A 10,000-nucleotide genomic window follows, 5' to 3' on the forward strand; every position below is an offset into this window, starting at 1 on the left:
GGCAGATAGGAAAGAGTCTGGTGCCTGTTAGCAGAGGATGGTTTCGATCCATCGACCTCTGGGTTATGGGCCCAGCACGCTTCCACTGCGCCACTCTGCTGTGGACTACGAGTTGTGACTCAAAGCTAGGATTCATGGTTTTGAACCCTTTGAAACTAATAATGTTTTTGCGCAATGCAACATTGTGGAAGAGCCGCGCATTGATTTGAGATGATCACCTTTGGATCATTTCACCACCCAAGTCAGAATGCAGTGGGAGAATGGTTAAAAGTCAGTTAGCAGAGGATGGTTTCGATCCATCGACCTCTGGGTTATGGGCCCAGCACGCTTCCGCTGCGCCACTCTGCTGTGGACCACGAGTTGTGACTCAAAGCTAGGATTCATGGTTTTGAACCCTTTGAAACTAATAATGTTTTTGCGCAATGCAACATTGTGGAAGAGCCGCGCATTGATTTGAGATGATCACCTTTGGATCATTTCACCACCCAAGTTAGAATGCAGTGGGAGAATGGTTAAAAGTCAGTTAGCAGAGGATGGTTTCGATCCATCGACCTCTGGGTTATGGGCCCAGCACGCTTCCGCTGCGCCACTCTGCTGTGGACCACGAGTTGTGACTCAAAGCTAGGAAACATGGTTTTGAACCCTTTGAAACTAATAACAATGTTTTTGCGCAATGCAACATTGTGGAAGAGCCGCGCATTGATTTGAGATGATCACCTTTGGATCATTTCACCACCCAAGTTAGAATGCAGTGGGAGAATGGTTAAAAGTCAGTTAGCAGAGGATGGTTTCGATCCATCGACCTCTGGGTTATGGGCCCAGCACGCTGCCGCTGCGCCACTCTGCTGCAAAGCACCCCAGATGGCACTCGAACCCACAATCCCTGGCTTAGGAGGCCAGTGCCTTGTCCATTAGGCCACTGGGGCATATATGTACATGTAAAAAAGTCCCGATTTCCTTCACCAATCTACACCTAGATCATTTTTGACTGCCTCACATTGATTAAGATTTTGCTTGGCTAATCTGCATTTGGTCACGACACAATGGACTTGAAGATTTTTGGATTATTTGAAAACATGGACCAATACATTGATGATAGGCAGTAACAAAAGGTCCGATTTGCTCATGAATCCCTGTATAGAGGACTGAGCTTTTGGCAACTAACAGAAATAGACTTGTGCAGGGACCAGCGTCCTTTAACGATGCAAATTTCCCCATTTAGCACCTCACGTTGGAACACTGGGGGACAATGGCAAGAAGGTGTTTTTTGACTATGAATTACACCTCCACCTACGTTACAACGGCAGATAGGAAAGAGTCAAGTGCCTGTTAGTCCCGATTTCCTTCACCAATCTTCTCCAATCTCTGCTGTGGATCACGAGTCGTGACTCAAAGCTAGGATACATGGTTTTGAACCCTTTGAAACTAATAACAATGTTTTTGCGCAATGCAACATTGTGGAAGAGCCGCGCATTGATTTGAGATGATCACCTTTGGATCATTTCACCACCCAAGTTAGAATGCAGTGGGAGAATGGTTAAAAGTCAGTTAGCAGAGGATGGTTTCGATCCATCGACCTCTGGGTTATGGGCCCAGCACGCTTCCGCTGCGCCACTCTGCTGTGGACCACAAGTCGTGACTCAAAGCTAGGATACATGGTTTTGAACCCTTTGAAACTAATAACAATGTTTTTGCGCAATGCAACATTGTGGAAGAGCCGCGCATTGATTTGAGATGATCACCTTTGGATCATTTCACCACCCAAGTTAGAATGCAGTGGGAGAATGGTTAAAAGTCAGTTAGCAGAGGATGGTTTCGATCCATCGACCTCTGGGTTATGGGCCCACCACGCTTCCGCTGCGCCACTCTGCTGTGGACCACGAGTTGTGACTCAAAGCTAGGAAACATGGTTTTGAACCCTTTGAAACTAATAACAATGTTTTTGTGCAATGCAACATTGTGGAAGACCCGCGCATTGATTTGAGATGATCACCTTTGGATCATTTCACCACCCAAGTTAGAATGCAGTGGGAGAATGGTTAAAAGTCAGTTAGCAGAGGATGGTTTCGATCCATCGACCTCTGGGTTATGGGCCCAGCACGCTTCCGCTGCGCCACTCTGCTGTGGACCACGAGTTGTGACTCAAAGCTAGGAAACATGGTTTTGAACCCTTTGAAACTAATAACAATGTTTTTGCGCAATGCAACATTGTGGAAGAGCCGCGCATTGATTTGAGATGATCACCTTTGGATCATTTCACCACCCAAGTTAGAATGCAGTGGGAGAATGGTTAAAAGTCAGTTAGCAGAGGATGGTTTCGATCCATCGACCTCTGGGTTATGGGCCCAGCACGCTTCCGCTGCGCCACTCTGCTGTGGACCACGAGTTGTGACTCAAAGCTAGGAAACATGGTTTTGAACCCTTTGAAACTAATAACAATGTTTTTGCGCAATGCAACATTGTGGAAGAGCCGCGCATTGATTTGAGATGATCACCTTTGGATCATTTCACCACCCAAGTTAGAATGCAGTGGGAGAATGGTTAAAAGTCAGTTAGCAGAGGATGGTTTCGATCCATCGACCTCTGGGTTATGGGCCCAGCACGCTTCCGCTGCGCCACTCTGCTGTGGACCACGAGTTGTGACTCAAAGCTAGGATACATGGTTTTGAACCCTTTGAAACTAATAACAATGTTTTGGCGCAATGCAACATTGTGGAAGAGCCGCGCATTGATTTGAGATGATCACCTTTGGATCATTTCACCACCCAAGTTAGAATGCAGTGGGAGAATGGTTAAAAGTCAGTTAGCAGAGGATGGTTTCGATCCATCGACCTCTGGGTTATGGGCCCAGCACGCTTCCGCTGCGCCACTCTGCTGTGGACCACGAGTTGTGACTCAAAGCTAGGAAACATGGTTTTGAACCCTTTGAAACTAATAACAATGTTTTTGCGCAATGCAACATTGTGGAAGAGCCGCGCATTGATTTGAGATGATCACCTTTGGATCATTTCACCACCCAAGTTAGAATGCAGTGGGAGAATGGTTAAAAGTCAGTTAGCAGAGGATGGTTTCGATCCATCGACCTCTGGGTTATGGGCCCACCACGCTTCCGCTGCGCCACTCTGCTGTGGACCACGAGTTGTGACTCAAAGCTAGGAAACATGGTTTTGAACCCTTTGAAACTAATAACAATGTTTTTGTGCAATGCAACATTGTGGAAGACCCGCGCATTGATTTGAGATGATCACCTTTGGATCATTTCACCACCCAAGTTAGAATGCAGTGGGAGAATGGTTAAAAGTCAGTTAGCAGAGGATGGTTTCGATCCATCGACCTCTGGGTTATGGGCCCAGCACGCTTCCGCTGCGCCACTCTGCTGTGGACCACGAGTTGTGACTCAAAGCTAGGATACATGGTTTTGAACCCTTTGAAACTAATAACAATGTTTTGGCGCAATGCAACATTGTGGAAGAGCCGCGCATTGATTTGAGATGATCACCTTTGGATCATTTCACCACCCAAGTTAGAATGCAGTGGGAGAATGGTTAAAAGTCAGTTAGCAGAGGATGGTTTCGATCCATCGACCTCTGGGTTATGGGCCCAGCACGCTTCCGCTGCGCCACTCTGCTGTGGACCACGAGTTGTGACTCAAAGCTAGGAAACATGGTTTTGAACCCTTTGAAACTAATAACAATGTTTTTGCGCAATGCAACATTGTGGAAGAGCCGCGCATTGATTTGAGATGATCACCTTTGGATCATTTCACCACCCAAGTCAGAATGCAGTGGGAGAATGGTTAAAAGTCAGTTAGCAGAGGATGGTTTCGATCCATCGACCTAATAATGTTTTTGCGCAATGCAACATTGTGGAAGAGCCGCGCATTGATTTGAGATGATCACCTTTGGATCATTTCACCACCCAAGTTAGAATGCAGTGGGAGAATGGTTAAAAGTCAGTTAGCAGAGGATGGTTTCGATCCATCGACCTCTGGGTTATGGGCCCAGCACACTTCCGCTGCGCCACTCGGCTGCAAAGCACCGCAGATGGGACTCGAACACACAATCCCTGGCTTAGGAGGCCAGTGCCTTGTCCATTAGGCCACTGGGGCATATATGTACATGTAAAAAAGTCCCGATTTCCTTCACCAATCTACATCTAGATCATTTTTGACTGCCTCACATTGATTAAGATTTTGCTTGGCTAATCTGCATTTGGTCACGACACAATTGACTTGAAGATTTTTGGATTATTTGAAAACATGGACCAATACATTGATGATAGGCAGTAACAAAAGGTCCGATTTGCTCATGAATCCCTGTATAGAGGACTGACCTTTTGGCAACTAACAGAAATAGACTTGTGCAGGGACCAGCGTCCTTTAAGGATGCACATTTCCCCATTTAGCACCTCACGTTGGAACACTGGGGGACAATGGCAAGAAGGTGTTTTTTGACTATGAATTACACCTCCACCTACGTTACAACGGCAGATAGGAAAGAGTCAAGTGCCTGTTAGCAGAGGATGGTTTCGATCCATCGACCTCTGGGTTATGGGCCCAGCACGCTTCCGCTGCGCCACTCTGCTGTGGATCACGAGTCGTGACTCAAAGCTAGGATACATGGTTTTGAACCCTTTGAAACTAATAACAATGTTTTTGCGCAATGCAACATTGTGGAAGAGCCGCGCATTGATTTGAGATGATCACCTTTGGATCATTTCACCACCCAAGTTAGAATGCAGTGGGAGAATGGTTAAAAGTCAGTTAGCAGAGGATGGTTTCGATCCATCGACCTCTGGGTTATGGGCCCACCACGCTTCCGCTGCGCCACTCTGCTGTGGACCACGAGTTGTGACTCAAAGCTAGGAAACATGGTTTTGAACCCTTTGAAACTAATAACAATGTTTTTGTGCAATGCAACATTGTGGAAGACCCGCGCATTGATTTGAGATGATCACCTTTGGATCATTTCACCACCCAAGTTAGAATGCAGTGGGAGAATGGTTAAAAGTCAGTTAGCAGAGGATGGTTTCGATCCATCGACCTCTGGGTTATGGGCCCAGCACGCTTCCGCTGCGCCACTCTGCTGTGGACCACGAGTTGTGACTCAAAGCTAGGATACATGGTTTTGAACCCTTTGAAACTAATAACAATGTTTTGGCGCAATGCAACATTGTGGAAGAGCCGCGCATTGATTTGAGATGATCACCTTTGGATCATTTCACCACCCAAGTTAGAATGCAGTGGGAGAATGGTTAAAAGTCAGTTAGCAGAGGATGGTTTCGATCCATCGACCTCTGGGTTATGGGCCCAGCACGCTTCCGCTGCGCCACTCTGCTGTGGACCACGAGTTGTGACTCAAAGCTAGGAAACATGGTTTTGAACCCTTTGAAACTAATAACAATGTTTTTGCGCAATGCAACATTGTGGAAGAGCCGCGCATTGATTTGAGATGATCACCTTTGGATCATTTCACCACCCAAGTCAGAATGCAGTGGGAGAATGGTTAAAAGTCAGTTAGCAGAGGATGGTTTCGATCCATCGACCTAATAATGTTTTTGCGCAATGCAACATTGTGGAAGAGCCGCGCATTGATTTGAGATGATCACCTTTGGATCATTTCACCACCCAAGTTAGAATGCAGTGGGAGAATGGTTAAAAGTCAGTTAGCAGAGGATGGTTTCGATCCATCGACCTCTGGGTTATGGGCCCAGCACGCTTCCGCTGCGCCACTCTGCTGTGGACCACGAGTTGTGACTCAAAGCTAGGAAACATGGTTTTGAACCCTTTGAAACTAATAACAATGTTTTTGCGCAATGCAACATTGTGGAAGAGCCGCGCATTGATTTGAGATGATCACCTTTGGATCATTTCACCACCCAAGTCAGAATGCAGTGGGAGAATGGTTAAAAGTCAGTTAGCAGAGGATGGTTTCGATCCATCGACCTAATAATGTTTTTGCGCAATGCAACATTGTGGAAGAGCCGCGCATTGATTTGAGATGATCACCTTTGGATCATTTCACCACCCAAGTTAGAATGCAGTGGGAGAATGGTTAAAAGTCAGTTAGCAGAGGATGGTTTCGATCCATCGACCTCTGGGTTATGGGCCCAGCACACTTCCGCTGCGCCACTCGGCTGCAAAGCACCGCAGGTGGGACTCGAACACACAATCCCTGGCTTAGGAGGCCAGTGCCTTGTCCATTAGGCCACTGGGGCATATATGTACATGTAAAAAAGTCCCGATTTCCTTCACCAATCTACATCTAGATCATTTTTGACTGCCTCACATTGATTAAGATTTTGCTTGGCTAATCTGCATTTGGTCACGACACAATTGACTTGAAGATTTTTGGATTATTTGAAAACATGGACCAATACATTGATGATAGGCAGTAACAAAAGGTCCGATTTGCTCATGAATCCCTGTATAGAGGACTGACCTTTTGGCAACTAACAGAAATAGACTTGTGCAGGGACCAGCGTCCTTTAAGGATGCAAATTTCCTCATTTAGCACCTCACGTTGGAACACTGGGGGACAATGGCAAGAAGGTGTTTTTTGACTATGAATTACACCTCCACCTACGTTACAACGGCAGATAGGAAAGAGTCAAGTGCCTGTTGTGGCACGAGTTGTGACTCAAAGCTAGGATACATGGTTTTGAACCCTTTGAAACTAATAACAATGTTTTGGCGCAATGCAACATTGTGGAAGAGCCGCGCATTGATTTGAGATGATCACCTTTGGATCATTTCACCACCCAAGTTAGAATGCAGTGGGAGAATGGTTAAAAGTCAGTTAGCAGAGGATGGTTTCGATCCATCGACCTCTGGGTTATGGGCCCAGCACGCTTCCGCTGCTCCACTCTGCTGCAAAGCACCCCAGATGGGACTCGAACCCACAATCCCTGGCTTAGGACGCCAGTGCCTTGTCCATTAGGCCACTGGGGCATATATGTACATGTAAAAAAGTCCCAATTTCCTTCACCAATCTACACCTAGATCAGTTTTGACTGCCTTACATTGATTAAGATTTTGCTTGGCTAATCTGCATTTGGTCACGACACAATTGACTTGAAGATTTTTGGATTATTTGAAAACATGGACCAATACATTGATGATAGGCAGTAACAAAAGGTCCAATTTGCTCATGAATCCCTGTATAGAGGACTGACCTTTTGGCAACTAACAGAAATAGACTTGTGCAGGGACCAGCGTCCTTTAAGGATGCAAATTTCCTCATTTAGCACCTCACGTTGGAACACTGGGGGACAATGGCAAGAAGGTGTTTTTTGACTATGAATTACACCTCCACCTACGTTACAACGGCAGATAGGAAAGAGTCAAGTGCCTGTTAGCAGAGGATGGTTTCGATCCATCGACCTCTGGGTTATGGGCCCAGCACGCTTCCGCTGCGCCACTCTGCTGTGGACCACGAGTTGTGACTCAAAGCTAGGAAACATGGTTTTGAACCCTTTGAAACTAATAACAATGTTTTTGCGCAATGCAACATTGTGGAAGAGCCGCGCATTGATTTGAGATGATCACCTTTGGATCATTTCACCACCCAAGTCAGAATGCAGTGGGAGAATGGTTAAAAGTCAGTTAGCAGAGGATGGTTTCGATCCATCGACCTAATAATGTTTTTGCGCAATGCAACATTGTGGAAGAGCCGCGCATTGATTTGAGATGATCACCTTTGGATCATTTCACCACCCAAGTTAGAATGCAGTGGGAGAATGGTTAAAAGTCAGTTAGCAGAGGATGGTTTCGATCCATCGACCTCTGGGTTATGGGCCCAGCACACTTCCGCTGCGCCACTCGGCTGCAAAGCACCGCAGATGGGACTCGAACACACAATCCCTGGCTTAGGAGGCCAGTGCCTTGTCCATTAGGCCACTGGGGCATATATGTACATGTAAAAAAGTCCCGATTTCCTTCACCAATCTACATCTAGATCATTTTTGACTGCCTCACATTGATTAAGATTTTGCTTGGCTAATCTGCATTTGGTCACGACACAATTGACTTGAAGATTTTTGGATTATTTGAAAACATGGACCAATACATTGATGATAGGCAGTAACAAAAGGTCCGATTTGCTCATGAATCCCTGTATAGAGGACTGACCTTTTGGCAACTAACAGAAATAGACTTGTGCAGGGACCAGCGTCCTTTAAGGATGCAAATTTCCTCATTTAGCACCTCACGTTGGAACACTGGGGGACAATGGCAAGAAGGTGTTTTTTGACTATGAATTACACCTCCACCTACGTTACAACGGCAGATAGGAAAGAGTCAAGTGCCTGTTGTGGCACGAGTTGTGACTCAAAGCTAGGATACATGGTTTTGAACCCTTTGAAACTAATAACAATGTTTTGGCGCAATGCAACATTGTGGAAGAGCCGCGCATTGATTTGAGATGATCACCTTTGGATCATTTCACCACCCAAGTTAGAATGCAGTGGGAGAATGGTTAAAAGTCAGTTAGCAGAGGATGGTTTCGATCCATCGACCTCTGGGTTATGGGCCCAGCACGCTTCCGCTGCTCCACTCTGCTGCAAAGCACCCCAGATGGGACTCGAACCCACAATCCCTGGCTTAGGACGCCAGTGCCTTGTCCATTAGGCCACTGGGGCATATATGTACATGTAAAAAAGTCCCAATTTCCTTCACCAATCTACACCTAGATCAGTTTTGACTGCCTTACATTGATTAAGATTTTGCTTGGCTAATCTGCATTTGGTCACGACACAATTGACTTGAAGATTTTTGGATTATTTGAAAACATGGACCAATACATTGATGATAGGCAGTAACAAAAGGTCCAATTTGCTCATGAATCCCTGTATAGAGGACTGACCTTTTGGCAACTAACAGAAATAGACTTGTGCAGGGACCAGCGTCCTTTAAGGATGCAAATTTCCTCATTTAGCACCTCACGTTGGAACACTGGGGGACAATGGCAAGAAGGTGTTTTTTGACTATGAATTACACCTCCACCTACGTTACAACGGCAGATAGGAAAGAGTCAAGTGCCTGTTAGCAGAGGATGGTTTCGATCCATCGACCTCTGGGTTATGGGCCCAGCACGCTTCCGCTGCGCCACTCTGCTGTGGACCACGAGTTGTGACTCAAAGCTAGGAAACATGGTTTTGAACCCTTTGAAACTAATAACAATGTTTTTGCGCAATGCAACATTGTGGAAGAGCCGCGCATTGATTTGAGATGATCACCTTTGGATCATTTCACCACCCAAGTCAGAATGCAGTGGGAGAATGGTTAAAAGTCAGTTAGCAGAGGATGGTTTCGATCCATCGACCTAATAATGTTTTTGCGCAATGCAACATTGTGGAAGAGCCGCGCATTGATTTGAGATGATCACCTTTGGATCATTTCACCACCCAAGTTAGAATGCAGTGGGAGAATGGTTAAAAGTCAGTTAGCAGAGGATGGTTTCGATCCATCGACCTCTGGGTTATGGGCCCAGCACACTTCCGCTGCGCCACTCGGCTGCAAAGCACCGCAGATGGGACTCGAACACACAATCCCTGGCTTAGGAGGCCAGTGCCTTGTCCATTAGGCCACTGGGGCATATATGTACATGTAAAAAAGTCCCGATTTCCTTCACCAATCTACATCTAGATCATTTTTGACTGCCTCACATTGATTAAGATTTTGCTTGGCTAATCTGCATTTGGTCACGACACAATTGACTTGAAGATTTTTGGATTATTTGAAAACATGGACCAATACATTGATGATAGGCAGTAACAAAAGGTCCGATTTGCTCATGAATCCCTGTATAGAGGACTGACCTTTTGGCAACTAACAGAAATAGACTTGTGCAGGGACCAGCGTCCTTTAAGGATGCAAATTTCCTCATTTAGCACCTCACGTTGGAACACTGGGGGACAATGGCAAGAAGGTGTTTTTTGACTATGAATTACACCTCCACCTACGTTACAACGGCAGATAGGAAAGAGTCAAGTGCCTGTTGTG

At 45.9% G+C, this 10,000-nt stretch overlaps 1 protein-coding gene and 3 non-coding genes across 4 annotated transcripts in view; 1 reads left to right on the forward strand and 3 right to left on the reverse strand.

Annotated features, from left to right (window-relative positions):
- klhdc8b (kelch domain containing 8B) overlaps nucleotides 1-10,000 on the forward strand; it is a 281,616-nt gene that overhangs the window by 178,573 nt on the left and 93,043 nt on the right. The gene's annotated exons all lie outside the window — the stretch shown is intronic.
- Nucleotides 854-926, reverse strand: trnar-ccu (transfer RNA arginine (anticodon CCU)). The gene has a single exon. It is a non-coding gene; the product is annotated as a tRNA-Arg (tRNA).
- On the reverse strand, nucleotides 6,877-6,949 carry trnar-ccu (transfer RNA arginine (anticodon CCU)). The gene has a single exon. It is a non-coding gene; the product is annotated as a tRNA-Arg (tRNA).
- On the reverse strand, nucleotides 8,565-8,637 carry trnar-ccu (transfer RNA arginine (anticodon CCU)). Its single transcript has one exon. It is a non-coding gene; the product is annotated as a tRNA-Arg (tRNA).

Source organism: Gasterosteus aculeatus, chromosome 2 (genome assembly GCF_964276395.1).
Source record: "Gasterosteus aculeatus chromosome 2, fGasAcu3.hap1.1, whole genome shotgun sequence".
In the NCBI taxonomy this organism is placed as follows: domain Eukaryota; kingdom Metazoa; phylum Chordata; class Actinopteri; order Perciformes; family Gasterosteidae; genus Gasterosteus; species Gasterosteus aculeatus.